The sequence below is a fragment of the Bison bison genome, unplaced genomic scaffold (assembly GCF_000754665.1).
Source record: "Bison bison bison isolate TAMUID 2011002044 unplaced genomic scaffold, Bison_UMD1.0 scf7180017864499, whole genome shotgun sequence".
Taxonomy (NCBI): Eukaryota; Metazoa; Chordata; class Mammalia; order Artiodactyla; family Bovidae; genus Bison; species Bison bison.
The window spans coordinates 10,265,221-10,271,715 of record NW_011495058.1 but is presented as its reverse complement, the minus strand read 5'-3'; the positions used below and the strand labels follow the sequence as shown (position 1 = coordinate 10,271,715).

Genomic DNA, 6,495 nt, shown 5'->3' with positions numbered 1-6,495 from the left:
GTGGACCCAGTTACTGTAGTGACAGGGGGATGGACAGAAGGGCTGGTGCAATAAATATTAACAGGTTCATCAGGTTTCTAAGAAGTTCAAATGGGAGAAATCAAATTAACATTAAGGAGGTTGAAAGTGAAGGAAAAGATGTTTTAAAATCAGAAAGATAAAGCTCCAATTCTAACCCACCACTCCTGGTGACATGTCCTTGGGTACATCTCAGAGTGTCAGTTTCCTCATCTTTAAAAGGGAGGTGTTACTATCTATTTCTCAGTACTTTTGTAAAGTTCACATGAGATAATGTGTCTAGAAGATGTGAGGCAAAATTCAGGAACAGAGAATTCACTTTTGCAAAGAATAGAAAAATCTTAGCACTGCATACAAAAATAAATAATTTTGCTTTTAACCCTGCTTCATGTTACACACGCACACATACACACAACTCACCACATTCTGAGGTGACCAACTAAGGTAACTAAAATCCTACTTTAGTATGAGGAATGAATAGAGAAATATATAAATAACAAACAAGTCAAGTAAAATACTAGTTTCAAAACTACCCCTTGAGGGTTTGCATCATTTTCTCAGGTATGATTGATGATTCCATGGTTGACCAAATTTATCAACTTTGGCAGATCACCAAAAGTTATGAATCTCATATTATGATCATTGCTAGGATTAAGTGGTTATTTCTGTCCTGGGCTTACTGATTACCCTGCACATGTCAGCTGGAAAATAAGAGTTTCTACAGTTGCACTAAGTCATAAAGAGAGAGAAATAGCAGTTCTCTGCCTAGCATCTGAGAATTTGGGTTTTGGGCTTTGTCTTGACAGCCAATTCTATTCTCAGACAGTACATGAGAGGTTCAGCCCTGGTTTGTGGTTTCCTTTCTACCAGAAGAATCCAACTTCCTAGGGCCTCCTGCCTCCTCCTTTCAGATCTCATTTCATGGGAAACACCTAAAGAAATGTCAGGTTCCTTCATTGCTTTTTTCTCAAGACCAAAGAAAGCCAAAGATGTGGAAGGTCAAGAAAACACCATCTGTTTTTTACAAAATATTCTTGTATGGTATTAAAGGACACAGAAACATATGCTCTTTACTGAGATAGGAAAGTTTGAGGAAAAAACAATGCAAATTGTGCAGACTGGGGTGAAGGAATGGACTGGAATCAATTTTATTCTGGCAACTTATCAGAAATCCAAGAAGAGAGGTATTTAACTGTATTGTAAGGGTATAGATTTTGTTGTTATTGCTCTTCTTTATGTGATTTTCAAGTCTGGCTAGTAGGAAATGCAAAAGGCAGATCAGGGCTACCAAACTTGGAACCAACTGCATAACCATAAAGTTAGAATGAATCCCAGGTTTCAGACCGAAGAGCAGGAAATTTAGGACTTGGTTGGGTAAGTCCTTCTGTAAGTGATGTTTACAAATCTATTCACTAGGAAAGCAATCTCCACATTTGATGTGTATGCCAAGAAAACTATTCTAATCATTGAGAATTTCAGAACAGATGGGAATCTACAGAAATGAAGGGGAGTAAGTAGCCATACGGAGAAGGCAATGGCAACCCACTCCAGTACTCTTGCCTGGAAAATTCCATGGACGGAGGAGCCTGGTAGGCTGCAGTCCATGGAGTTGCACAGAGTCAGACACGACTGAAGCGACTTAGCAGCAGCAGCAGCAGAAGCAACAAGTAGCCATAGGGAAATAGAAGAGAGGTAGACAGAGCAGGGAGTCCTGACTTTTACCCTTTCTCAAGAGTATGGCAATCACATGATTTACCTACAAATCAGACCTGGGTCCTGGGGACATCACATATGAAGACAAGCCATTCTTGTCACAGCTTCCTTTGAGAGAAATGCAATTGTACTAAAAGGAGTTCAATGCTAAACACAAGACAGGCAAGAAAAGGCAATGCACTGAGAGTCTAAAAAGCAGATGTGCCCTACCTCTGTGGTTAACTGGTTTTGCAAAAGCCACTTATAATCTCTGAGCCTCAGCTTTCTTATCTGAAGTGTGGGCATTGGACTAAATTTGTCCTGAAGGCCCTTCCTGTTCCAAAAACTACGAACCCATGATTAAGAGCCTGTTGTGGTTGTTCGAGTGGTGGTGGGGGCAGGGGCTAGCAATAGAGAAAGTTTTCTTCCATGTTCCTTCTGACTCTGTAATACCGTGAGATCCCAGCAGGCACAGTAGTAGGTGGCTTCATCGGACTTGACAACATTATTGATTATCAGGTAAAAGATTCCGTTCTTTTTGTTATCTATCTCCAAGCGGGAATTAGGTTTGTCCAGCTTATAACTGTTAGCTGAGCCATAAAGGATTCGTTTCAGGGGCTCCCCTTCTTTCTCTTGATACCAGTGCACAATGGCATTCTCCAGGGGAACCCCTGACAGCTTGCAACTTATGTGCACTGTTCTGTCTGGTCTTCGGGTAGAGGAGAGTTGATGCTGAGAAATTTTCATTTTGATGTCTCCATCTGAAAAGCAAGGGAGGTAATCAGAAGCTGACTTAAAAAGGCTGACACAAAAACAATGGAAAGAAAGGAGAGAGGATAGAAGTCAACCTACAAACCCAAGCCAAAGACATAAGGAAAACCCACATGGTTGGCATTGCCAGTAATTCGTAAGAATACGGTGTGAATCAGGACAGAATAGGAGATGCAGTGGCAGCCCGTGTTCTGTGGAGGCAGGGATGTGGGAGGAAGCTTTGCTTTAGAACCAATGAAAGTCTTTCTCAGATCTGTCACAGTGTTATTTTTAATCATCTTATTAGTATAAAAGAGCTTTCAGACTCCTAACAACCTCGTCAAAAAACACTTATGTTATAATAATGTACTGTTGGGACCTCCCTGGACGCCCAGTGGTTAAGACTCCAGGCTCCCAGTGCAGGCCCCAGAGTTCAGTTCCTGGTCAGGGAACTAGATCCTGCATACCCAACTAAGACCTGATGCAGCCAAATAATTTTTTTTTTAAATATGGTAACTTAATGTTATTAACACCTTGGAAGCAATTCTCTTCCATTTTTCCTTGATGTGTTGCTTCAGATACACTTATCCTTGGGCTCCTTTCCATTCTCTGAGTTATAGATTTTTTTCACCATATTTTGTGAGAGTGTGAGTAATGAGGTATGGCTGTCATAAGAATTAGAAAGATATTATCATTACTATAAATAGTAACACATGAATATGAATATGCAGGAAGTTGTATATTATATAGATCATTCATTTGCAGAAAGTTCACAAAGTTGGGTAAATGCCAGCAATTATTGTAGTTATTGCTTAGGATACTGTGATGTTACCATATGCCATTTCTTCATTCCGCTGTGAATGAAGAAAAGTGTTGCAGGAAACAAAATCCCCTTGTTTTGTTACCTTTCAATCTTTTCCTATTTACAATTCTTAGTTTTTCAGCATTAAATCTATGCTTTACTGTGGTTTGGAGGACAATGTAAGATGTGATTTTTTTAGTCCTGAGTTCCTATTTTCGCTGTGATGACTCTGAATTGATTTAGTCTAGGCAGGTTAGGACACTGTGATTTGTTGAACACTGTGCTGAAACATTCCTGTGTGAACCTCATTCAGTCTTCAGCAACCTATGTGTTTGTTAGCACCATGCCCTCTGAAAATTGGGAAACCATGGACCTAGAGATTTCCACACAGAGTGAGGTAAATCAGAAGCAGAAAGACAAATATCATTTGATATTGCCTGTATGTGAAATCTTAAAAAAAGAGGTATAAAGGAACCTAGTTACAAATCCGAAGTAGAGTCAAGGGATGTAGAAAACAAACTTTTGGTTACCAGGGGATAAGAAGGGAAGGAATAAATTGAGAGATTTGGATTGACATACACACAGTACTATACATAAAATAGATAACTAATAAAAATGTACTGTCAAGCACAGGGAACTATCCTCAACACTCTGTAATGGCCCATATGGGAAAAGAATCTTTTAAAAAAGAGTGGATATATGTATATGTGTAACTGATTCACTTTACTGTACAGCAGAAACATAACAAAGTATATCAACTGTACCCCAAATAAAAATCTAAAATAAATAAATAGACTAAAAATAAAATGAGAAAACAGAAATAAATGATTCAGTAACTTGCCTAGGTCACCCTGTCAGGGAATGGCTGAGCAGGACTTAGAAATCCAGTCCTATGTCACTAAAAAGACCTTGTCTTTTCCGCCACTCATTCATTCATTCTTTCTTTCTTTCCAAGCCGACACATCATGTTGAGCACTGGTTTATGGCTTCCTTCCCAAGAGGCCCCCATACATGATGAAGCTGTGACCATGGGGGTAATTTAAAAAGCCAGCCTATGACCAAGAGTTTAGGATGGAGAATAAAGTGATCTAACTGAAAAAAAAAGCCTCAAGGATCAGGTCCTGGACTAGTTGCTCAGACACTGCTCAGGGCACATGTGCAGGAAAAGAGCCCTTTATAGGAGGCAGAAAGCCGGGGCAGCGGGGGCGGCGGTGGTGGGGGTCAAGGGGGTAGGGTGCTTTTGCCCAGACTCGTTGGTGTGAGGGTGGTTTTCGTTCAGACAGCGGATCTCTTCTGCAACATGTTGGCCTGAGGGCGGTTTTTGTTCAATGACAGCGGATCTCTTATGCAACGTGTGTTCCACCCAGCAGGCGCAATAGTAGAGCCCCGCATCCTCTTCAGTAGCCTGGTGTATCCTGAGGCTCACCAGTGAGTTACTCGGCCATTTCCTTGCTTCATATCTTTCCTCACTAATCCCTTGTTCGTGAACAACATTCTCATTGGAGGAAATATACAGAACTCGTTTTAGAGGCTGCTCTGGTTTCTGTCGGTACCAGTGCATGTATACATTCTTCTTTAACTTATCTATTTTTATTTGGCATTCAAGAAATGCCGTATTTCCTTTTTTCTTGGTAATTGATGTTATGCGTTGTGTTATTGGAATATCTCCACTTGTGTCTGAAAGAAAAAACAGGAAAAATTAATGAAAGCTTGATGTTCATTAAGGTAGTCTACATGTATTCTCTACTCATGAAAAGCCTGGGGACTGATGTTTAAATTTTCTTCCCGAAGAACTCAAGATATGGGTGGAATTTTTCAGCCTAGCTCGAAAGACCGTGTGACCAGCGTCCACCTGAAAGGGGTGATGTGACTGTCCATGATCAATCCCCTTCCTTGGGTAAAGCCACTCACATGTCCAGAGGAAGGCCACCACCAAGACCTGGGGCAGGAGCAGCATGCTGCCGGCTCTTGTCAGGAGATGTGATTGAATAATGGGAAGATTGCAGAGCAAACGGGCAGGCTGATTTAGTAGGAGGAAGTGGTGTTCAGAACCCACAGCTAGGATCCAGGCCACAGGGACAGGGGCTGGTGGTAATTCTCAAACATCCTGTGGAAATAGGTCTGCTATTTCATCAGCAGATTTCTTTCAATCAGCCTGTGATTTTCACCAACCAGTGACATTAGTATAAAGAAACAATTATATGGTTAAGGGACTAAAGTCCTTTATTGATATAACAGAGGGGAAGAGAAAGACAAGGGAGGAAAGGCCAAAGTCCACACTTGACAGGCTCATGGGAACTTGAAACATCTTTGATGGTCACTGTACTGCATCAGGCAGTCACAGATGTAGGGACAGCTTACTAGTAGTGTATGACCCTGCTCTATACTTTCTATAATCCAGCTGAAAAGAAGATTTATTTCAGATTCTTATTTTTGAATATGACCATTAAATGGGATCCTTAGAGATGCTGTGTCCTTGGAGTGCCTCAATATGCCTTAAAAGCAAAAACCATTGTTATTTTCTATTATAAAATGAGTGCAACCTCAGTATGGATCATAAAGAAACACAAACAGAAGAGAAGAAAATGGCTTTTTGTCCCATCGCATAGAGACAATTAGGAGGTAACAGTGTATTCTCTTACAAATTAATGTCTATTCCTTTTAAAATTTTGTTTCACATAGGTATGATGATGTGTATGCAATGTTATGCTGTCTTTATCATTTAATAGGATACCATGAACATTTTTATACTCTGTAATTTCTTCCTTGTAGGGCTCTGACTCTTAGCAAGGTTCTTTGGTTGACCACCAAGTTGACTTTCAGATAAGTTAGGGTCCCACAGACTCTATTCATTTTACATGGAAGTCCACAAAACAGGAGAGCAGAATAGAAAATTCATTACTTAATTCATCACTCAGTTTTGAAACCCTGTTATGCTACCTTTGGTCACCTAGTAGCTTACCAAAATATACTTTATCATCTGTCTTCCTTTTCAAGCTTTATTTCCTTATTGCTCCACTTGTTTGCCTGCATCTCCCAAATAAATTCAGTTCAGTTCAGTCACTCAGTCGTGTCTGACTTTTTGTGACCCCATGGACCGCAGCATGCTAGGCCTCCCTGTTCATCACCAACTCCCGGAATTTACTCAAACTCATGTCCATCGTGTCAGTGATGCCATCCAACCATCTCATCCTCTGTCGTCCCCTTCTCCTCACACCTTCAATCTTTCCCAG

General features: G+C 40.6%; 1 protein-coding gene across 1 annotated transcript in view; it reads right to left on the bottom strand.

Moving 5' to 3' along the window:
• The window catches only part of LOC104980407, a 30,929-nt gene that overhangs the window by 20,202 nt on the left and 4,232 nt on the right, over positions 1-6,495 (bottom strand). The gene's annotated exons all lie outside the window — the stretch shown is intronic.